This window comes from Tachyglossus aculeatus, chromosome X3, assembly GCF_015852505.1.
Source record: "Tachyglossus aculeatus isolate mTacAcu1 chromosome X3, mTacAcu1.pri, whole genome shotgun sequence".
In the NCBI taxonomy this organism is placed as follows: Eukaryota; Metazoa; Chordata; class Mammalia; order Monotremata; family Tachyglossidae; genus Tachyglossus; species Tachyglossus aculeatus.
The window spans coordinates 4,806,238-4,830,879 of record NC_052099.1 but is presented as its reverse complement, the minus strand read 5'-3'; the positions used below and the strand labels follow the sequence as shown (position 1 = coordinate 4,830,879).

The following is a 24,642-nucleotide window of genomic DNA, read 5'->3' as shown; positions in this document are numbered from 1 at the left end:
GAAAGGTATTGAGGCTTGGGTTTATGGCTTTGAGAGGAGTGTGTGTGTGTGGTGGGCGGGGTAGGGGGGGGATGGGGGTGTAGGCACTCTGCTTGGGATCTAAAGTCTGTCATTCTCTCCACAACTTTTTTTGTCCCTTCCCCCTTGGAAGTCATTGCCTCTTGAACCCACAGGAGTTTGGTCACCTGTACAAATTTATCTTGAACAAGTGTCTCAGGGGTTTGATTTCTTGATTTTGAAAATAGAGACATTGCTTCTTTCCATTTGTCTCCTGGGGGTATTAGTTGATTCCTTTCAATAATGTTGGAATAGAGTGGATGAAGAGTATTGTTATTCATTCTCTGACTGGCAGAGTTTTGCTTGAAGGGGATTCTTGGGAACTTCTGGAATCCTATGGGTGAAAAATAAGCTAAACATGGATGCTTCTTGCAAAGAGGAAAACTTAAGAGTTTAGTGGGCAAAAGTCTTGTAAAGAAAACCACATGTTCCACTTTATAGGTCAGTTGATATCCTCCCCCGAGGCACCTTTAACTTCTGGCTCAGACGTGCCAATATATCAATGCCACAATCCATCAGCAAAGCAGTATCCAGGGGGAAAAGCTTTAATTCTAATGCAGTTCTGTTAACCCCCCAAAATTTGTAGTCCAAATCAAGTGTAGTAACACATTTTGTAACTTCATTAGTTTTTTAAATCTATGCATTTATTCAATTGCTTGCTTTCCCCTCAACAAATACACTCCTTGCCTAAAGAAATTAGCTTCATAGGAACTAGAATGTGGTTGTACTGCCATAGTAACTTTATTGATAATTCTTTTTCAAGATGAACATATTTTTTCTGCTCAAAACTGAGGTGTAGAATGGGATTATGTGCTTACTCTGTGCATTCACCCCAAGTGATTAGATGAAAGGGCTTCCCTGCAGAGAGAATTGTGTTGCTGTTCACTGGTATGAATACCACTGGTATGGTATTTACTACATGAGAGTAAATGCCTCCTCTCTTTACTGCTTCTACTACTGTGATTCCAATTAAAGGTTAATATTGGGACACAGGTGGATTGACCTGACCAAGGTAAACTGCCAAAGCCAAATTTCCCAACAGCATTTCTATTAGATATAATGAATTTGCAAGCAAATCCCCTTGGAATACTCGCTGTTTGCACTTACTAGATAAATACAGATTTGAAAGAGAGCAGAATAAACCTTTCCTAAAAATGTAATCAGGCTGCTCCTGATAAAGTCATCACCACTATAATAAACAAGCTCTGCTTAAGTCCTGTAGTCAGTATGGAACAAAACTGTGTCATGAACATTCTCTTCCAAAGCAGAAGATAGCATCTTTTCTTGAGAGAGGGGGCTGAACGTCTAGTATTGGGTCATATCAGGAGCCAGAATTATTTAACATAAATTTCCAGACAACAAATGATCTCCCTACCTCTTCTTTAGAAGTTGGGACTTTCCTTTGTCTATAATAAATGGAGTATTTGGAGAACAGCCACTACTGGAAAGCATTCCTCAGTGTTGGTTAAGGAGAAAGAGCTTGGGGCTGAGGGTCAGAAGACCTGGGTTCTAGTCCTAGACCCATCATTGGCCTGTTTGTGACATTGGACGAGTCACTTAACCATTCAGTGCCTCAGTTTCCTGTAAAATGGATAGATTGTGAGACCCATGAGGGACAGGATTTATGTCTAATTCTGTTGTGTTGGGCTCTCGCAAGGGCTGAGTTCAATGCTCTGCACATAGTAAGTGCTCAGTGAATATGATTGATTAGGGGTATTAGAATTCAGATGGCTTCCAACATACATAGACTCTGTAACTTTAAAGCTTTAAGGAACAGAACCAGAATCTAGTTGGGATAAACCAAATAGGGAATGAAAGGTTCAGATAATATAACTGCAGAGGTGTGCTCTGCTCTTCCCAGAAAGCTCCCACATTCTACATGAACTATTAATAAGCTGATTGTATTGTTTTTGTAGAAAATCATGATATTGAATTGCCAGTTCTAAACATTCTGCCTCTTAGCAACCATGAGAATAAGTGTGGGGAGGGATCAGAGGAAGAGGAACCGAAGATTTAAAGACCCTCAGGATTCTGGGGTGACCAGACCACAAGCACTAACATGGTGAGAGATGTAAACTGAGTACCAGCTGAGCACACTCCAGCCTGGATGTGGAAGTCCAAGAATTTAAAATTAGTGGGAGCATCTGGGGTTTGGAAATTAGGCCGGTCAGTTTATCCAAGACAATTCCAACCTTGGGACATTTGTATATTTTTCTAAATGTGTCTAGGCCAGCCTACAAGCCTCTGAGACTCCCACAGCTGAGTAAGGGCACACATTCGTCTATTATAGGTAGCTCCTTCTTAATGTGATATAAGCCATATTGCTCCCAGTGCCCCAATCAAATTCCAGAGGTAAATTAGGCCCTCTTCATTGGGCCACCAACCTTAAGAAGTAAGACACAAAATGATTTCCGAGAAGAATGAAAGAGTGACTCCCTAAGTGGCCAACTAATACTAGAGAGTGACTTCAAAGTTAGAACTTCGTGCCTCACAATTCACAGAACTGAAATGTGTTACAAAGGCATTTAAAAAATGGATTTGGAGATGCAATCCAAGTTAGGGAATTGATCTTGGGGGAATTTCCTGGTTCACAAAGGCATGACAATGACAGTGGGTAGGGGCAGGGGAAGCATTCAATTTTTTTTAAATGATATTTATTAAGCAGTTACTATTCAGTCGTATTTATTGAGTGCTTACTGTGTGCAGAGCACTGTACTAAGCTCTTGGGAAGTACAAGTTGGCAACATATAGAGATGGTCCCTACCCAACAGCAGGCTCACAGTCTAGAAGGGGGAGACAGACAACAAAACACAACATATATTAACAAAATAAAATAAATAGAATAAATATGTACAAATAAAATAAATAAATAGAGTAATAAATACATACAAACAAATATACATATATACAGGTGCTGTGAGGAGGGGAAGGAGGTAAGGCGGGGGATGGGGGGAAGAGGAAGGAGGGGGTTCAGTCTGGGAAGGCTTCCTGGAGGAGGTGAGCTCTCAGTAGGGCTTTGAAGGGAGGAAGAGAGCTAGCTTGGCGGATGTGCGGAGGAAGGGCATTCCAGGCCAGGGGGATGATGTGGGCCGGGGGTCGACGGCGGGACAGGCGAGAACGAGGCACAGTGAGGAGAGGAGCAGAGGGTGAGGGCTGGGCTGTAGAAGGAGAGAAGGGAGGTGAGGTAGGAGGGGGCAAGGTGATGGAGAGCCTTGAAGCCGAGGGTGAGGAGTTTCTGCCTGATGAGTAGGTTGATTGGTAGCCACTGGAGATTTTTGAGGAGGGGAGTAACATGCCCAGGGCGTTTCTGCACAAAGACGATCTGGGCAGTGGCGTTAAGTATAGATTGAAGTGGGGAGCGACAGGAGGATGGGAGATCGGAGAGGAGGCTGATGCAGTAATCCAATTGGGATAGGATGAGAGATTGAACGATCAGGGTAGCGGTTTGGATGGAGAGGAAAGGGCAGATCTTGGCAATGTTGCGGAGGTGAGACCGGCAGGTTTTGGTGACGGATTGGATGTGAGGGGTGAACGAGAGAGCGGAGTCGAGGATGACACCAAGGTTGCGGGCTTGTGAGACAGGAAGGATGGTAGCGCCGTCAACAGTGATGGGAAAGTCAGGGAGAGGGCAGGGTTTGGGAGGGAAGATAAGGAGTTCAGTCTTGGACATGTTGAGTTTTAGATGGCAGGCAGACATCTAGATGGAGATGTCCTGAAGGCAAGAGGAGATGCGAGCCTGGAGGGAGGGAGAGCAGGTGCAGAGATGTAGATTTGGGTGTCATCAGCGTAGAGATGATAGTTGAAGCCGTGGGAGCGATGAGGTCACCAAGGGAGTGAGTGTAGATAGAAAACAGAAGGGGACCAAGAACTGACCCTTGAGGAACCCCTACAGTAAGGGGATGGGAGGGGGAGGAGGAGCCCACAAAAGAGACTGAGAATGAACGGCTGGAGAGATAAGAGGAGAACCAGGAGAGGACAGAGTCTGTGAAGCCAAGGTTGGGTAGTGTGTTGAGGAGAAGGGGGTGGTTCACAGTGTCGAAGGCAGCTGAGAAGTCGAGGAGGATTAGGATAGAGTATGAGCCGTTGGATTTGGCAAGCAGGAGGTCATTGGTGACCTTTGAGAGGGCAGTTTCCGTGGAATATAGGGGACGGAAGCCAGATTGGAGGGGGTCGAGGAGAGAGTTGGTGTTGACTATGTGTCAAACACTGTTCTAAGTGATGGGGTAGATACAATACAAGTTAATTAGATTGGACACAGTCCCTGTCCTGCATGGGCTTCACAGTCTAAGTAGGAAGGAGAACAGGAGAACTGAGGCACAGAAAAGTTAAGTGATTTATCCAAGGTCACACAGCAAGCATTTGGCAGAGCCAGAATTAGAACCTAGGTCCTCGGACCCCCAGGCCCATGCTTTTTCCACTAGGCCATGCTGTTCTCCCTCCTACTTAGAATGTGAGCCCCGTGTGGGTCCTGATGATCTTGTATCTACCCCAGTGCTTAGTACAAATACCACAGTTATTATCATTATTATTATTGTTTGACATGAAAAAATCCATCAGTGGCATTTATTAAGCACTTACCATGTACACACAACACTGTACTAAGCACTTGGGAGAGTACAATAGCGTTGATAGACACAATCCTCACCCTTTAGGAGCTTGCAATCTAATGGAGAAGAAAGATATTAAAATAAATTGCAGATAGGGGAAGCAGTGTAGTATTAGGACATGTACATAGCATTTGTTCTGTTCCCGGTTCTGCCACTTGTCAGCTGTGTGACTTTGGGCAAGTTACTTAACTTCTCTGTGCCTGTTACCTCATCTGTATAATGGGGATTAAGACTGTGAGCCCCACATGGGACAATCTGATTACCTTGTACCTACATCAGCACTTAGAAGAGTGTTTGGCACATAGTAAGTGCTTAAATACCATTATTATTATGAGAGTGGGGAGAGTATTGAAGTGCTCAGGGGGTAGAGACCTAAATTCATAGATGAGGCAGAAGGGAGGGAAAATAGGGTGGAGAGATAAGAAGCTAGTCAGGGAAGGTTTCCTGGAGAAAATAAGATTTTAATAGGGCTTTGACGATGAGGAGTATGATGGTCCGTTGGGTATGAAGGGGGAGGGGAGTTGCATGCATGAGGGAGCAAAGGGTTGATAGCAAGAGAGATGAGATCAAGGCATAGTAAGCAGGTTGTGTTAGAGGAGTTAAGTTTGCGGGCTGGGTTATAGTGGGAGATGAATTAGAAACGAGAGAGGGAGTGCCTTAAAGCCGATGGTGAGGAGTCTCTGAGGTGGAGATGAATGGGCAAAGTTTCTGAGGCATGGAAAGACACACACAGAATTATTTTTTAGAAAAGGAAGTTGAAGGGATTTGAAAAAAAAATGGCAACTCATCATTTTCTCTTGAGAACATAAAACAACTGACAGCCTGAATCTAATTTTGGCCCATAGCAGAAGAGTGTTGCTCTCTCCGGGGATGAACTAGTTATTCAAAGCAAGAGTGTGGTGGTGAAATGGAGAGGCTCAACGGAACAACTTAAGCTTTTGGAGGGTGGGAGGGTGATGGGAGAATTTTGTTCCTTTGAAAGAGAAGGGCTGAAAGGATTGCTTTGAGGCAACTCTAATGAAAGGTTCCCTGCCAGCCTCTGCCAGTGAACCTCATGCCTAATCTACAACACCCCATACAATCTGGCCAACTGCCTGAATTTGCTGGTGGTTTTCCTGCTATGCACAAACCAGGCCTGGGCAAGGCTGCCAAACTCATTTTCACTTGTGAGGATCAGGGCTGGGATCTGAATCCAAGTCTCCAGAGGTGAAAGTTTAGTGCACCATGGCACAGCATTAATCTAATTAATGTCAATAATTTACAATGCTGCAGTGTAAAATATGAGTTCATTAATGGAACGCTCTGTTCTATGTTCATGCTCTGTGCAGGCAAGAATAGTGCCTAGTGTAACAGCACATCAGGCTAACAAGAGAGCAATTTAAATTGGTTGTTAGAAAAGCTAGATGAGATTCCACTTTCCCCTAGCAGCATCCCAGCAGAATGGTCTGTTTCACTCACTGAATCAGCTACATAGTCACATGGTGCTAAATGAGGATTAATTTAAATTACATCTATGGATTGATGCCAAACTCCATTGACCTGCTGTTTGTCATGCTCATATCTCATTGTTATTACATCTACTCTACCTAGGCACACACAGATATTGACTGAAATGAGACAGAGAAGTTGACAAAACCTGTTCATGAGTTCAGAGGGTTGGCCTTTCAACAGAAAAGGACATTTGGAACTCTCTTCCTACTGGACCTGTCTATTGTCCAAACTTTTCTTGCTCTTCCATCTTGGAAACTTACTGGAGCCAATAGTAAGACTACATGAAACAGTCCAGTCTGGATTAACAAGGATAGAAGCTAGAAGAAGTAAAGATGGGGGAAAGAGGTATTATATCTAGATCAATTTTCCTCAGAAATCAAGACTTAAATTAGGGATTCAGATTTTGCAGCAGTATGGAGCCACATAGCTGGGGAAAAAAACAGTGCTCACTGCAGTGGCCACCACTTTTTTTTTTTAATGATATTAAGCACTTATTTTATGCCAGGCACCGTACTAAATACTGGAGTAGATATAAGCTAATCAGGTTGGACAAAGTCCATGTCCTACATGGGACTCTCATTCTTATTCCCCATTTTACAGATGAGGAAACGGGACCACAGAGAAGTTTAAGTGACTTGTCCAAGGTCACACAGCAGACAAATGGTGAAGCTAGGATTAGAACCCAGGTCCATCTGACTTTTAAGCCTGTACTCTCTCCACTGGGCCATGCTGCTTCTCAATCAGCTTAGGTCACTTCTGGAAACAACTAGAAAGGACCCAGCAAGACTATGGGACTACAGAGAAACTGACACACCAAGTCTGGCAGTATTGTCTGATGACTCCTGAGACATCTAGCTATTAGATTCAGATGTCTGAGACTGCAACCTGAATGAAAAACAGAATTAGCAAGCCCTCTGCTAAACAGGGCACTCAAAAGGAATAAAATTGGAAGCTAGACCAGGATCTGAATGGAAGCTGTATTTAAGCTGAGAAGGAATATTTCCCCAGACAAAATGAAGAGCGGCAACTAATATTTTGTCAATGGTACTGAGTGCTTATAACTTGCAGGACACTGTACTAAGTATTTCAGGGTGTATGATACAATAGAGTTGGAAGACATGATCCTTGATCTCAAGGAGCTTACAATCTAGTGGGACTTGAAAAGGAGTGCAAGAGAAGATTGAAACCCCAGCACTAAGTACAGTGCCTGGCACATAGTAAGCACTTAACAAATACCATAATTATTATTATTGTTAAATCAGAAATCAGCTCCTTATTGCTTCATTAGCATTTCTCATATGGATTGACTAGGTGAGAGAGGGGCTCCTTTTCACATGGTATGAAGCCTAGAGAAGTAATTCTCAATCTTCTGTTGCCATACGCCCTTGTGTGTGACTCAGTTTAGCAAAATATCCTATAAGTGAGGAAGCAAACTGCCACACCTTTGAGTCCTTTAACCAAGTTTTTTCCCCTTCACATTTTCTTCAGCCCTGCTCTATTCGCTCCCCTCCCCACCAACTCTAAATAACTCTGCAACTTACCTTTCTGGCAAAACATCATCTCCTCTATGATCTGTCTTTAAGCTGGAAGCAACTACAGGGCCTGATCTGGGGAGTCTCCATTCCTTGAATTTCTCCTTGATTTCCCTGCTCTTGGACATGTGGCTATCCCAAACTGTAAGGGGTTGAACCATTTGGAACAATGAAAATTGGGACATTTGGATGGATTACCAACTTCTCAAGTCCAGAGATTGTGTCTTTCATTTTTATTGTATGTTCAAATGCCCAGTCAGCACTTTGCGCACAGTCACCAGAACAGTGTTCTGCCCCCAGTGGACCTGCAGTAAGTATTGATGATGAAGGTTACTATATTTTCTAATGATAATAATGTTATTTAAGCACTTTCTATGTGCCAGGCACTGTACTAAGTGCTGTACTAAGCTCTGGATAAAGCAAGTGATATTGGCCTTAGAGGATAAATAGATGGGAGAAGCAACATGGCTTAGTGGATAGAGAATGGGCTGGGAGCCATAAGGACTTGGGTTCTAGTCCTGGATCCTCCACTTACCTTTTGTGTGACTTTGAGCAAGTCACTTAACTTCTCTGTGCCTGTTACCTCATCTGTAAAATGGGGATTAAGATTGTGAGCGTCATTTGGGACATGGACTGTGTCCAACCTAATTATCTTGTGTCTACACCAGCACTTAGAACAATGATACAGTAAGCACATAATAAGTGCTTAGCAAATGCCATAAAAAGATACAGAGGGGAGAGTGAGGTAGGTGAGTGCTCTGTACCATCAAAGCAAAGCCCCTACTGCTTCCATTTTGGTTAAAGCTTCTTTTTAAGAAACACACCAATTTAACTCTTTTTCTTTGTTGGCTCCCACTACTTAGCACTAGCCGTCACCATCTCCTCCATCTTCTCTCTGGAAGTCATCTCCCCCATTCCTGGTGGAGGCTTCTTTGACAAGGTCAACTACTATGAGGGGAAAGAAGGTTGATGTGGCAGACCCAAGGCCCTGCCGATTCTGAGCCTAGTGCATTCACATTTGGAGCTAATTAAACTCCCAATGCAAGTGGTCATAATACTAAATATGAGGTCCAGCAGAGCTAGACGAATCTTCCCTATCTAGTCTTCATAGTGGGATCCATCCAAAACATTCTTTCCAGCTTCCCAGTGGTGTTTCTACCTCTATGCTGCAGCCATAATTAATGGAATGGTTGCCCTGCCCCCTGGGTATTAAGTCTGCAGGACAGGGACTGTGTCAACCTGATTATCTTGTATTTAATAATTGTGGTATTTAAGTGCTTACTGTGTGCCTGGCACTGTACTAAGTGCTTGGGTGGATACAAACAAATCTGGTTGACACTGTCCCTGTCCCACATGGGGCTCACACTCTCAATCCCCATTTTACAGATGAGGGAACTGAGGCACAGAGAAGTCAAGTGACTTCCTCAAGGTTACACATCAGTCAATTGGTGGAGCTGGGTTTAGAACCCATGACCTTCTGACTCCCAGGCCCGTGCTCTATTCACTACCCCATGATGCATCTATCCCAGCACTAAGCACAGTGCCTGGCACATAGTAAGTGTTTAACAAATACCATTAAAAAACCCCCCAAAAAGCAAACTCCTTGTACCATTAAAAGAAAGGTCATTTTGCCCATCTCTCTGCTACATCCTACTGGTTTAGCCCACACAGCTGGGGGCCCCAAAGCTTTAGGGTGGTGGACTATCACTGCTATTCCTTCCACCTTGCCCTAATTTTGTGGTTTGGGGGGAAGTTGGCTGTTAAGGAAATATGAGGGCTGGAAGGGAGTCATGCAGCTGAGATAAGGGAAAGCCCCTCAGGGGCATGTTTTTTGAAAAAGGCTTAGGAGTAGGTATTAGGCTCTCAGCTGACTGGTGCTTAGGAGTGGGGTTGGAACAAGAATGTCAGAGGGGATACACGTGTAAAGAATGAGGAGGTGAAGGATCAGCACTTAGAACAGTGTTTGGCACATAGTAAGCACTTAATACCATAATTATTATTATTATTGTTATGAGCAAATAATGGGCAACTGCTGGCAGTGGAAAGAAGCCTTCTTTTGTGCCAGCTAGAAACTGCTAGCAAATACATCCAGCTATCGTGGAAGCAGGTAACTTGGAATTGTAGTAGAAATGGCAAATACAGGTAAATTTCTTTTCAGAAAGGTGTTCCCCTTGTTTTCTGGCATTTCCTCCTTCTACCCCTCCACCAACCCAAGTTTGTGGCATTGACCACCTGACTTCCTCAGCAGGTAAGCATCCCCTCTGTATCCTGAAATGGAGAGAAGGAAATTAGCCTTGAGGTGGGACTCAGAGGAGCAGCTCCACCCCGTGGGTGGTTTTCTGTTTCTCTTGGAAAAACTGTACTTGGAAAGTTGTTGGTTCCGACATATTTCCTCATAATGGGAATTTTTCTGAAATTTCATCCCACGGTGGAAGGGAAAAGCCCCAAATAAGTGAGATAGCTGAAGTTTCCAGGTGACTCTGGAATCAGAGCTGGTGAATGTATGGCTGTCTTAACTTCCCCAAGCTTCCCTGTCCACCTCTGGAGCCCTCTTGAAGTCTGAGTTTTCTGTGGTTTGGAAGTTCATCCCAGTTAGGGGAAGGATTCACTTTGGGTTCCTGTTCCTTTCCCTTTTGTTTTTACAATAATTGTACTAAGGTCTTTAGAAGGCACAAGGTTCTCAAATTCATCTGGGAGGAAAGAGGCTTAAATTTTCTATTTTACATTAGAGCGATTCTTCTACTTTACCAAGGAAATTCTGTCCAGGACCCTATTCAACAAGATCCTCTCAGTAATGGAGTGATAATGATAAAAATAATAATTTTGCTAAGCATTTAATATTTGCAAGCACTGAGGTAGGTACAATATAAGCAGATCAGACATGGTCCTCATTGCACATGAGGTTCACAGTCTTCAATCAATCAATCAATCAATCGTATTTATTGAGCGCTTACTGTGTGCAGAGCACTGTACTAAGCGCTTGGTAAGTACAAGTTGGCAACACATAGAGACAGTCCCTACCCAACAGCAGGCTCACAGTCTAAAAGGGGGAGACAGAGAACAAAACCAAACATACTAATAAAATAAATAGAATAGATATGTACAGGTAAAATAAATAAATAGAGTAATAAATATGTACAAACATATATACATATATATAGGTGCTGTGGGGAAGGGAAGGAGGTAAGATGGGGGGATGGAGAGGGGGACGAGGGGGAGAGGAAGGAAGGGGCTCAGTCTGGGAAGGCCTCTTGGAGGAGGTGAGCTCTCAGTAGGGCCTTGAAGGGAGGAAGAGAGCTAGCTTGGCGGATGGGCAGAGGGAGGGCATTCCAGGCCTGGGGGATGATGTGGGCCGGGGGTCGATGGCGGGACAGGCGAGAAGAAGGCACGGTGAGGAGATTAGCGGCAGAGGAGAGGAGGGTGCGGGGTGGGCTGTAGAAGGAGAGAAGGGAGGTGAGGTAGGAGGGGGCGAGGTGATGGAGAGCCTTGAAGCTGAGGGTGAGGAGTTTCTGCCTGATGCACAGATTGATTGGTAGCCACTGGAGATTTTTGAGGAGGGGAGTAACATGCCCAGGGCGTTTCTGCACAAAGACGATCTGGGCAGTGGCGTTAAGTATAGATTGAAGTGGGGAGAGACAGGAGGATGGGAGATCGGAGAGGAGGCTGATGCAGTAATCCAATTGGGATAGGATGAGAGATTGAACGAGCAGGGTAGCGGTTTGGATGGAGAGGAAAGGGCAGATCTTGGCAATGTTGCGGAGGTGAGACCGGCAGGTTTTGGTGACGGATTGGATGTGAGGGGTGAACAAGAGAGCGGAGTCGAGGATGACACCAAGGTTGCGGGCTTGTGAGACAGGAAGGATGGTAGTGCCGTCAGAGATGGGAAAGTCAGGGAGAGGGCAGGGTTTGGGAGGGAGACAAGGAGTTCAGTCTTGGACATGTTGAGTTTTAGGTGGCGGTCAGACATCCAGATGGAGATGTCCTGAAGGCAGGAGGAGATGCGAGCCTGGAGAGAGGGGGAGAGAGCAGGGGCAGAGATGTAGATCTGGGTATCATCAGCGTAGAGATGATAGTTGAAGCCGTGGGAGCAAATGAGGTCAGGGATGGGAGAATAGGCATTTAATCCCCATTTTACAGATGAGGAAAATGAGGCTCAGAGAAGTTAGGTGACCAGTCCAAAGTCACACAGCAGGCAAGTGGGAGAGCCAGGATTAGAAACCAAATCTCCTAATGCCCAGTCCCATGGTCTTTCCACTAGGCCAATTTGCCCTTCCATAGGAGGATGTCAAAAGGCTCTTCTCTAAGCTATGTTGATCTGCAGGGCCTGCAGTAATGGACAAAAAGATTCTTCACCCTTTCAGAGCACAAGTCATTGTGGACAAAGCATGTGGAGAGAAGTAGTTCTTTTTGGGGGGAATTTGGTTGTTTTTTTTTAACAGCCATTTGTTAAACATTTGTTAAGCACTTACTATTTACCAGGCACTGTACTAAGCACTGGGGGTACATACAAGATAATCAGTTGGACACCATCCCTATCTCACACTGTGCTCACAGTCTTAACCATCATTTTATAGATGAGGGAACTGAGGCACAGAAAAGTTAAGTGGCATGCCCAAGATCACAGAGCAGACAAGTGACAGAGTCAGTATTAGAACCCAGGTCCTTCTGACTCCCAGGCCCATGATCTTTCCACTAGGCTGTGCTGTTTCTCTTGTTAACAAGAGATGTGCCCTTCATTTGTCCTCCTGAGGATCTCTTTATGTGCAACCTAACAACATGAGAATATGTGCATTGGAATTTTCTAGAGAATGTTCATTCCTGAAGCACAAATTATATTTAAGTTCTTTTCACTTCTACTTGAGAAGCAGTGTGGCTCAGTGGAAAGAGCCTGGGCTTCGGAGTCAGAGGTCATGGGTTCAAATTCCGGCTCCGCCAATTGTCAGCTGTGTGACTTTGGGCAAGTCAATTCACTTCTCTGGGCCTCAGTTCCCTCATCTGTAAAATGGGGATGAAGACTGTGAGCCCCTCGTGGGGCAACCTGATCACCTTGTAACCTCCCCAGCGCTTAGAACAGTGCTTTGTACATAGTAAACACTTAGTAAATGCCATTATTATTATTACATCAGAATATACATGAAGAATAATGTGTTACCCAGGGGAGCCATCAAACAGAAAACCAGGGTCCTTTCCTTTCACCCGAAGAAGAGAAAGTCTTAGCAGGGTCTTGCTCAGAAAAACAGGTAATTTTAGATTCTGCAGGCTTGCATCTTTTGACCCTTTATCAAGCTACTAAATTTAATGTGAGAATCAAGTCGTCATTACCAAACAAGAACAACTGGTCTAAATCCATATAAAATTACCCAGAGAAGAGCTAACATTATTCAACATTAGCCACCCCTACAGCAAACTTCATTTATTTATTCAATAGAGGGCTCAAGGGATATACAGTTTAAGCTGGAAAATAAGACCATAAGGAGTATTATGTATCAATCTGGTTACCAAAAAAGAGGGCTAAAGTCCAGCTTCCAGGGGTCTTGTGGTTATCCCCTTTGAGTTCAATATGTAAATCCAGAGGGTTTGGGTTTTAGTTGACAAAGTCTTCTGATAAGTCTTTGTGTGGGCTATACTGTAGAGGGTAGCCAAGTCTCTTTAAGAAAAAACTCAGGGGAAAAAGGTCTCACAGCCTCCTCAATACCCCTTTGTTTGGCTTAACAAATTTTTACATCCAAAAGGTTCCTGCAATCAATCAATCCATGGTATGTACTGAACACTTACAGTTTGCAGAGCACTGTTCTAACTTCTTGGGAGAGTACATTATAACAGGATTGGAAGACACGTTCCCTGCCCACAACAAGCTTACAGTCTCTAGGGAGGGGCAGGCACTAATATAAATAAATAATTTATAAAATATAACTCATAGATACAAACATGAGTGCTGTGGGACTGAGGGTGGGGGGCTCAAAGGTCATGTCCAAATAGTCAAACCTGAATCCTGCTAGTTGAATCCATGCTTTCAATAAATGGGTGATATGCCAGATTTGGTCCCTCTGGGTCAGCCTTTTCCTGACCCATGAAATCACCCCCAGTGTCACAGGCCCTCAGTGAACTCACTTTGCAGACAGAATGGGAATGGGGTAGAATGGCCAGTATTCATAGTGAGAAGAAGAATGTGAGTGTTCCTTTCTTCCACTGTAATGCATTTCATTACTATAAATATAAAATATTTTCATTTTTTCACTTATAACTGCCTTGGATGTAGTGAATGTAAACTTATTCATAAAGCCTCTGAATCCATTTATACAAGTCAGAAGGCTGATTGCAGAACTTTTCACAAGTTTGTGAGGATGTGGATAAAATCTGACCCCATTTCCCCTCAGTCCAGTGCTAAAAGAAATCAGCGTTTCTGATAGGGCTGTGTTCTCCACCTAGATTTAATTCCATAGTTCACAGCAAAACTAAAATGGCCTCCAGCTGGGACTTGGCTTCACAGTCACATTTCTCGAGTGAATGCTGTAACTCTGACAGGATTCACATTGCTCATTCATATCGTTACAGGGAATGGTCCACACAGTATTAATTGATACCTTCATGTAATATTTCAGCTGAGAAACTTGTCTGACTTGTACAGTTATTACAGTTAGCATGGTGTTTTTGACTTATTTATATGATAAGGATTCATCCAAAATGTAAAGTGGGCCAATCAATTAATGGTATTTACTGAGTGCTTACTATGTGCAGAGCACTGTACTAACCACTTTAGAGGGTATAATACCACAGAAATAGCAGGCCATTCATTGCCCATAACAAGCTTACAGTTTAGAGGGGGAGGCAAACATTAATATCAGTGAATAAATAATTTACAACATAATAATAATGGCATTTATTAAGCACTTACTATGTGCAAAGCACTGTTCTAAGCACTGGGGAGGTTACAAGGTATCAGGTTGTCCCACAGGGGGCTCACAGTCTTAATCCCCATTTTACAGATGAGGTAACTGAGGCACAGAGAAGTTAAGTGACTTGCCCAAAGTCACACAACTGACAATTGGTGGAGCTGGGATTTGAACCCATGATCTCTGACTCTAAAGCCCGTGCTCCTTACACTGAGCCACGCTGCTTCTCCAAATATGCTTCTCTAAATATGTAATTTAAGTTTACATATAGAATTGCTGTGGGGTTGGAGCGAATATCAAATGTACAAAGGTCACAGATCCAAGTGCATAGACAATGCAAAAGGGAGAGTGAGCCAGGGAAAAGAGGGCATAATTGGGGAAGGCCTCTTGGAGAGGTGACCTTAATAATGCTATGAAGGTGGAGAGAGTGATGGTCTGGATATATGGAGGGGGAGGGAATTCTAGGTTATGTGGAGGACATGGGATAGATGACATCTGGGTTCAGTGAGTAAGCTGGTAGTAGAAGAGCAGAGTTTGCAGGCTGGGCTGTAGTAGGAGATCAGTGAGGTGAGGTAGGATGGGGTGAGCTGATGAATTTTCATCCTAAAAGACAGTAAGACCTGATTCCGATAGAGGCTGCAGAGTAGATCTCACAGGATGGTCTGGAAGGGAGAGGGCCTGGATGGACTGAGGCCTCTGCCTTTTATTCCACCCACTTCTATGGTTTACTTCAATTCTGAAATAGGGACATGCCAGTTCCCTGAACTGTCAGCCCACACAGAGAAAAAGAACATAACCATTTTACCTTGTTAATTCTACTTAATAAACAACATTGCACAGAACCATCCTTAAGATATCCGGTAAAAAGTGGATGATGCATCAATCCCCAACCCCACAAACCCCCCAAAATGCATGCCTGTGTATGTATAGGGGTTTTACCTGGGAATCTGGATTGTTAGAATACATATTTTTGGTACAAACATTGTCCTATAAAAATCTTGGTTTGGAAATGAATTTTTCTAAGAAAGCCCATTTAGACTTTTTTCTTAAACTACCTAAGCACGTTTCTGTAATCAGTCTCTTTCCAGGTGCATTCCCAAGGTTAAAAAAAACAAAACAAAACAAAACCAAAAAAACAGTTTCAAAGCCACTCTAGAGGTGAGCAGTTGGAAGGAAGGTTTGTTCGGTGCATGTATGTATGCACTACAACAGCATTAAACAAGAAAATGGGGGACGAACATGAAAGAAACCAAAATATGTAAGTAACCGATTTCAGAAATATTTTCATGTGAGTTTGGAGATTTAGTGGTTGTGCTAGGGATTAAGAAATAGAAGTGATTTTTGCCATTTTTCTTTAAAAACCACACAGAATAGTTTTTCCATTTTGCTTTGGGTTTGGAACCTGTGTTCAAAATAAATTTAAACACATGTGTTTCAGCTATTTGATTTCACATACTTGAAGAAAAGACCTCGTCTGCCTTCCCACCAGTATAAAGCGACACACAACCACGGGAAAATGAAAGTCATTGTACGATAGGGCTATTTATCTTGTTCCTTTCAGATCGAGAAACATTTAAACTGAAAGCATAAACAACCCATTAAACCCACTGCCAAGCTGCCAGCTAAAGCCCTTTTAAAGCATATGCTAGAAATCAGAACATTTTGATGAAAAATTAAACTAAACCATGAGATTGTAGTTGAGGGCAGGGCGTGGGTCAAAGGTGTGCATGTGTTTGTGTAAGATTTGGGGAAAAGAATATTGGTGGAAAACTAAGCCTAATACAGTAGCTATTTTAACTTGGGTTTTCTATTCTGTACATTCCTCTGGCAGATATTTATTTTCTAATATATAATATTAACCTTTGTTTATCAAAATGGGCCTATGAGTAATGAATGAATGAGTGTTGGAAGATTCTGATTGTAAGCTAGATTTTAAGGTACTTAAGGGCAGGGATCATGCCTACTAACTCTGTTGCACTCTCCAAAGTATTTAGAACAGTTCTCTGCACACAACAAGCTCTCAATCAATATGAATGATGGATTGATATGCAGCAGAGATCTCCTTCCATACTACACACACCTGAAGTTTGCCTTTCTTTGTAGTATAATGTATCAAACATTATCTCTCTTGAGAAGCAGCAAGACCTAGTGGAAAAAGCATGGGCCTGGGAGTCAGAGGGCCTGGGTTAAAACCCCAGCTCTGGAACCTGTCTGATGTATGACCCTGGACAAGTGACTTAACGTCTCTGTCCCCAGTTTCCTCATCCATAAAATGGGGATTAAATCCTGCTCCCTTCTACTTAGATTGTGAGATCCACTTGGACAGGGACTGTGTCCAACCTTATTATCTTGTACCTACCCCAGTGCTTAGTGCAGTGCATGGCACATAGTAAGCGCTAAGCAACTATCATTATTATCTATACGGCTGCCAATGGAGTGTCTTAATCTCTCACAGGCAGTAAATACACCACCCCAAAAAATGTGAAAATAGAAACTCCAGGTCATTGGAGAGAAGTTTTATCAGATTCCAGAGGAACAGCATACTGAAAGGAGTTGAATTTATGATGCTGCTCTATTGAATGAGTTTAATAATCTGAGTTTAGAGACATTTATAATCAAATTCCTCCAAATTAAATGGTAATTAGCATCTTCCTCTAGCCGTGGACTATGAGGAAAAAAATGGTTCCAGTCTTGTATTTTGCTCCATAATTCAACTAAGCTTCTACATGCAGCATTTTATTTATAGTAAGGTCACACTCACTGATGTTCCATGCACTGATACCTGTGTTCTTTTGGCTGTGCCATCATCACGTTAAGACGAGAGGAAATAGGAAATAGCTATGTGCTTTCTAAATTGCTCATTCTAAGGGGAGCACTTAATCTTTACAGTATCTTAACTATAAATCCAACATCAACATATGTCAGAAAACACATGCATTCTTTGTGCCAGAAATGGCCAGGAATGTGATTAATGCTGGAGGCAGAGCTCACATGGTGAATGGAAATGTAATATCAAATGTCAAAATTTTCCTCAACATAAAATCAGTGTTTAATGAGATTTTAAAATGGTACATGTACTAAATGATTGATTCCTCATTCCTCAGAACGTGATCGTTGTAACTGCTGATCTGTGATGATAATAATAGAACACAAACCTCAATTGGCTCCTTTCTCCAGCGACTCAAGTATCCAATTGACTTAAGAAAAAAAAAAACAACTAAGTGTTTGCTGGCACGTGGTCTCTGTGAAGCAGTCAAGATTGCATGTATTAATATCCTTATGACCAATTTGGGTGACCAGATTCAGTGAAACATCAGAGTGGCCGGCCTAGGTGCCACATAGACGAAAGCTGGACTGGAAAAGATCCCCCTGACTTCCAACTCTGTGTTCACATATCCAGCTATGGAGTTATCTGTCTGTCAGGAATTGGCCATGTCCCCACCTACTTCTTCCCACCAACCAGGTGTTCCAATTTAGATGTTTTCCAAATTTCAGTCAGATCCAAGCTTGGCTAATCTCAACACATTCTGTTCCTTTTGTTTAGTAGCTTTTTCTTCAGGAACATGGGGAGGGAGCTCATTTGCCTTTTATTCATTTTGCTTCAGCCTTACAAATGAGTCAAAAAGTGGTGCTGCAATGTTGGGCATTAGTGTTGGTATATGGTAGGTTAAGGGTTTGCTAATCAGTGGCTCTCACAACAGTGAAAGCCTTCCAGAAAGTCTTTGTTGTTTGGATTCCTCCATTTCAAACATTGGTTTATGATCTGACTCCCCCCTCATCCCCTCCTCTGGTTTTCCCAGGCGGGATTTGATTGGTGGGCAAATCTGCCTATTGAGTGTTTACCACACCAAGGCTGGATATGATGAGTGGGAAAAATCTGCCTGTTGTCCCCCATGTCAATTAATTCAATTCTACTTATTGAGCACCAACTTTGTGTGGAGCAAAGCACTAAGCGCTTGAGAGAGTACAATACAACAATAAACAGACACATTCCCTGTCCACAGTGTACTTACAGTCTGCAATCCTCTCTGGTTTTGAATCTGAGAGGGTGCATACAATGTGTAGTCAGCACTCACTGAATCTTCTTTCTCTTGACAGCAGGCCCTCTGTTTCCCAGGTTTCTTGACTTGTCCTGTGCTCTTTCCGTAGTATAAGCAAAAATGCTGGGAAAAGAGATATCTGAAACTGTGGGAGGCTGGTGTGGTGGAACAGTTTGGACGCGACTGCTGGAGTTTGAGATGGAAGGGAGAAAGCCTGGTGGAGTTTCAATACCTTTGGAAGTCCGATAAACTGCAAACAAGTGGGAAGGAAATCAGAAAATATTCTCTGGCCTCTGCTCAATGATTGGAGCTGTCAGCTTTTCTCCTGCTTCCCCACAAATCCTCATGAAAAACCCATAAATTTTTTCCTTACTGGAAGCAGAGCAGAGGGAGGTGGGGGTGGTCAAGTAGATAGAGCATGCGTCTGGGAGTCAGAAGGATGTGGGTTCTAATCCCACTCCACCACTTGTTTGCTGTATGACCTTGGGCAAGTCACTTAACTTCTGTGTGCCTCAGTTACCTTATCTGTAAAATGGGGATTAAGACTGCGAGCCCCATGTAGGACTGGGACTGTGTCCAACCCCAAATACCTTGTATCTACCCCAGCACTTAGTACAGTGCTTTGCACATAGTAAGTGCTTACCGAATACCAAAATTATTATTATTATTAGATGAGTAGTTGGGACCAAGGCTTTTGGCTCCAGGAAAATTGGGGCAAAATGGGTAGATGCTGTTCTCCCCCAAATTGGGGGTAAATGGGTGGTCTTTGGGGGGGGTAGCTTTGCAGTGGGAGGCCTTCCTTGCCTCGTCACCCCACCCCATCCCTTTTTGCTAGCAATGCCCAAATCAAGCCCTACTAGACTTTAGAAAGGGATAATTACTTTGTAAAGACAACTCTAAAACAAATAATCTGGGGAAATTTGCCATACAGGAGGCTTTCTGCCCATATAGTCAGATTAGCTTCATGGTCCCATGATAAGCAGCATAGTATAGTGAATAGAGCATGGGCCTGGGAGTCAGAAGGTCATGGGTTCTAATCCCTGCTCCACCACTTGTCTACTGTGTGACTTTGGGTAAGTCACTTCATTTCTCTGGGCCTCAGTTACCTCATCTGTAAAATGAGGATTGGGAGGCCTCAGTTACTTCCTCTGTAAAATCAGGATTGGGACTGTGTCCAACACGAGTTGCTTGTACCCAGCCCATGTAGTACAGTGCCTGGCACATAGTATATACCACCAATATTACAATTATTATTATTCCATTAGTGTTAACTTCCCCCACCCCTACACTCCATGAATCAGCTTTGCTAACCCAGGGAGGAGAGTGCCAAGCTCAGTCCTGAGCTGGGAAGCCCATTTGAGCTTCACAGATCTGAAAAGTACGGTGATTTGTGGGTGAAGCTGTAGCAACTTGTGCCGACTTTCCCAACTTGTGATGCTGAAATGAAACTAGTTGTGGTCTGTAGAGTTTTTTTTTTCTTCCTAACCTGGATTATATCTGCCTCTGCCTCTGTCTGACCTGGGGTCAAGTCAATTAATTGCTCTGTGCCTCAGTTTCTCTCACTGCTAAGGCAGACCTTCATATCCTGTCCAATAAACTTTGGCTTCCTCCCATATTTTTGCTAACTGCCACACAAACATCTCCTTCTTATGGCCCTACCCTAGGCTAACACTATCAATTGATTCCATTAATAGTGTTAAGCCAAGAAAGCACTTAAAAAGCACAAAAAAGATTCCCAAGATCTTAAAAAATTGACCAAAACAATATAAACATGTTAAAGAACAGTGATTAAAAACACAATTAAAATAGCTATTTCTTCAAAGATCAATGTAAACATGCACCAGTAATAACATTTAAAGTTAGATGTTTATTTTGTGTAAATGCGGAAAACATTTTCAAGGTGTTATCTTTCACATCTTGTTCAGCAAAAAGGCTAGCTGGGGTAACAGGTTAGAAATCTTCTATTTATGTAAAATAGATCTGCCGTTAAGTAATGCTAAATTGAAATTGGCTTTCCTCACTACTCAAGTCCTTCAGAATACTTGGAAGTGGCAGGGAGAGATAGATGTTTTAACCAAGTAATATTTGCAGCATTATGTCCAAGTGAGAGATCTGTAAGAAACCACCTCTGAAATCCAGTAGTGCTACCACAGAAAGCACTAAAAGCTTCATGTGGATATTGTTGTATTTACCCCATCCTTGCCTTCTACTCCCTATATCAGCCAATCTATCAGTGGTAATTATTGAGGTCTTACTGTGTTCAGACACTGTACTAAATGCTCTGGAGTACACTATAATAGAGGTGTTAGACATGATCCCTGCCCACAAGGAACTTAGAGAAAGTCATTAAAGCAAGTTAGAGGAAAAATAAGTAGCGAAATATAAAGATACATGCATAAGAACTGTGGGGCTAATGGTGGGGTTTCAAAGTGCTTAAGGAGTGCACATCCAAGTGCATATGAGCTGTGGAAGGGAGGGTTAATAGGGTAGTGAAATGAGGGGCTAATCAATCAATCAATCAATTGTATTTAATGAGTGCTTACTATGTGCAGAGCACTGTACTAAGTGCATGGAAGAGCACAGTACAACAGAATTAGCAGACACACGTTCCCTGTCTATGGCTACCAATCAACCTATGCATCAGGCAGAAACTCCTCACCCTCAGCTTCAAGGCTCTCCATCCAGCCTGCACCCTCCGCTCCTCTGCCACTAATCTCCTCACGGTGCCTCGTTCTCGCCTGTCCCGCCGTCGACCCCCGGCCCATGTCATCCCCCTGGCCTGGAATGCCCTCCCTCCCCACATCCGCCAAGCTAGCTCTCTTCCTCCCTTCAAGGCCCTACTGAGAGCTCACCTCCTCCAGGAGGCCTTCCCAGACTGAGCCCCCTCCTGCCTCTCCCCCTCCTCCCCCTCTCCCCTCTCCATCCTTCCCGCCTTACCTCCTTCCCTTCCCCACAGCACCTGTATATATGTATATATGTTTGTACGTATTTATTACTCTATTTATTTTACTTGTACATATTTATTCTATTTATTTTATTCTGTTAATATGTTTTGTTTTGTTCTCTGTTTCCCCCTTCTAGACTGTGAGCCCACTGTTGGGTAGGGACCATCTCTATATGTTGCCAACTTGTACTTCCCAAGCGCTTAGTACAGTGCTCTGCACACAGTAAGTGCTCAATAAATACGATTGAATGAATGAATGAATGAGGACCTTACAGTCTAGGGTGGGGAGACAGACACTGATTTGAATCAAGAAATAAATGATAGTATATAATTTAAAGATATGCACATAAGTGCTGTGGAGTTGGGGGTGGGGTGAATATCAAATGTTCAAAGGTCACAGTTGGAAGTGCAGAGAGGACAGGCAACATAGACATCAGAGAGAAGAAATTATTTTAGTAGAGCTTTGAAGAATCATAGTGGCCTAGTGGATAGAGTATGGGCCTGGGAGTCAGAAGGTTATGTGTTCTAATCCTTGCTCCATGACTTGTCTGCTGTGACTTTTGGTAAATCACTTAACTTCCCTGGGCCTCAGTTACCTCATCTGTGAAATGGGGATTAATGCTGTGAGCCCCATGTAGGACATGGACTATGTCCCACCGGATTAGCTTGTATCTCCCCCAGTGCTTAGAACAGTTCTTGACACATAGTAAGTGCTTAACAAATGCCATTTTTTTAAAAGATGGGGAGAGTAGTTGACTGGCAGGTATGAAAGGGTATCTCTCTGCAGGAATTCTTAGAATTTCTTTCAAACAAAACTTTTTTTTAAATGGTATTTAAGCACTTAAGTACCAGGCACTGTACTAAGCCCTAGGGTAGAATCATTCAATTAATCAGTAGTATTTTTGAGCACTTATTGTGTGCAGAGCACTGTAATAAGCACTTGGGAGAGAACAATATTACAGAGTCTGTAGACATGTTTCCTGCCCACAGTGATTTTACAGTCTAGGGAGGAGTTTACAGTTTAGAAATGAACTCAAAGTCTACATCTTACAGTACTAGAATGAAATGATTTATTATATCTTTTTCATTGTCTTAATGAAAGAGCTCACCCATTGAGCTTCTTCATAGGTCACTAGCAATGGCAAGTGCCCTGATGACAGTGGCTCCTTTCTTGGTCTGCTGGCCACAAAACAACGGACAGGCTGTCCCTGTGGCCATGGGACCCTGTCTCTCTTACTCCCAGGTGATGGCATAATCTGTGAAGTGCATAGTGGCTAGAGCATGAGCCTCAGAGTCAGAAGGTCATGAGTTCTAATTCCGGCTCCCCCACTTGTCTGCTGTGTGACCTTATTTGGAAAGTGGGGCTTGAGACTGAGTCCCACATGGGACAGGAACTGTGTTCAACCCAATTTTCTTGTATCCACCCCAGCACTTAGTACAGTGCCTGGCACATTGTAAGTGCTTAAGAAATACCACAATTATTATTAGATACCAGTGACAGGAGTATGGATGCATTCAGGTTTCATTGTGGTCAACTGGAACACAGTATTTGTGATAAATGGCTGATTACTCATTAGCACAGTAAGAACAGTGCCATTTGGATTGGCTTTATTTTCACCACACCAACTTTGGCTGCAACTGGTCAGTCAGTTCATGTAGAGGTGAACAAATTTTAGGGAATCGTTTTCTCCCTTAATAGGTCTTCTGTGCCATGAGGGAGGGATACGGACCGGCCATTGCATCAGCTCAACGATGGATGACCCACCCTCTTGCATCCTCTGCATATAGATTTGTGATTAAGGACCTCCAGCAGCAAGCTCTGTGGGCACCGTTGACCTGTCACTGCAGGGATTTTGACAAGAAGAATTCAGGACTGTGCCAAATAAAGTGATGGTGGTTTGTGTAGTCACCTGCACTTTCTCATCAATCAATCAATCAAACATTTTTTGTGCACTGTGTGCAGGCCACTGTACTTAACACTTGGGAGGGAACAATAATAATAATAATGGCATTTATTAAGTGCTTACTATGTGCAAAACACTGTTCTAAGTGCTGGGGAGGTTGCAAGGTGATCAGGTTGTCCCACAGGGAGCTCACAGTCTTAATCCCCATTTTACAGATGAGGTAACTGAGGCACAGAGAAGCTTGCCCAAAGTCACACAGCTGACAATTGTGTGACATCAATAATAGAGATAGTACACAACAATCTCACAACAATAGAGATTGTACACATGATACCTGCCTTCCAGAAACTTACACTCTAGGGAGAGAAAGAGAAACTAAAACAATCTCTCATTCTATTTTGTTTCATATCATCCCTCTCTCCCTCCACCTCTGTTCCCACTGGGGCAAAGAGTGCAACAGGCAGGTAGACTTGCAGGACACTGTCAATCAGTCACATTTATTGAGCACTTACTGTGTGCAGAGTACTGTACTAAGCGCTTGGGAGAGTACAACATAAACGGACACATTCCCTGCGTGCATGCAGAAGTTACGCACCTGGAACTTATTTAAGGCCAAAGCGACTCTACATAGCACCAATGCTGGGCTGTAGCACCTAGGCCCAACAACTACTGAGATCTTTGCCAGCCAGAATTGTCAGTTGTCTTTCAGGGTTCCTGCAGAGCCTGTCCACCCTGTGAAACATGCTCCAGTGTTGAGTAACAGTAATAATCATAGTAATTGTATTTCTTGAGTGCTTACTATGTGCCAGGCACTGTACTAAGTGCTGGGGTGGATACAAGCAAATCAGGTTGGACATAGTCCCTGTCCCATGTGTGGGCAAGCTACTTAACTTTTCTGTGCTTGTTACCTCATCTGTAAAATGGGGATTAAAACTGTGAGCCCTACATGGGGCAACTTTATTGCCTTGTATCTATCCCAGCGCTTAGAACAGTGCTTGACATATAGTAAGCACTTAAAAAATACCATAATTATTATTGATTCCTCTTCACAAATATATTTTTCCATTTTGAAGCCTGATTTACCTAGTGACATTTCATACCCTTTTCTCCATACATTCCTAATTCTATTGCTTTGTCTCATTTAATGGAAGAAAAATCCTTATTCTTCTTTTTA

General features: G+C 43.1%; 1 long non-coding RNA gene across 1 annotated transcript in view; it reads left to right on the top strand.

Moving 5' to 3' along the window:
- LOC119948702 overlaps positions 1-23,387 on the top strand; it is a 52,311-nt gene extending 28,924 nt beyond the window's left edge. Inside the window, exon 4 of the long non-coding RNA XR_005457039.1 lies at positions 23,264-23,387. This is a non-coding gene — a long non-coding RNA (uncharacterized LOC119948702). The remainder of the gene's footprint in view (positions 1-23,263) is intronic.
- Positions 23,388-24,642: the final 1,255 nt, after the last annotated feature.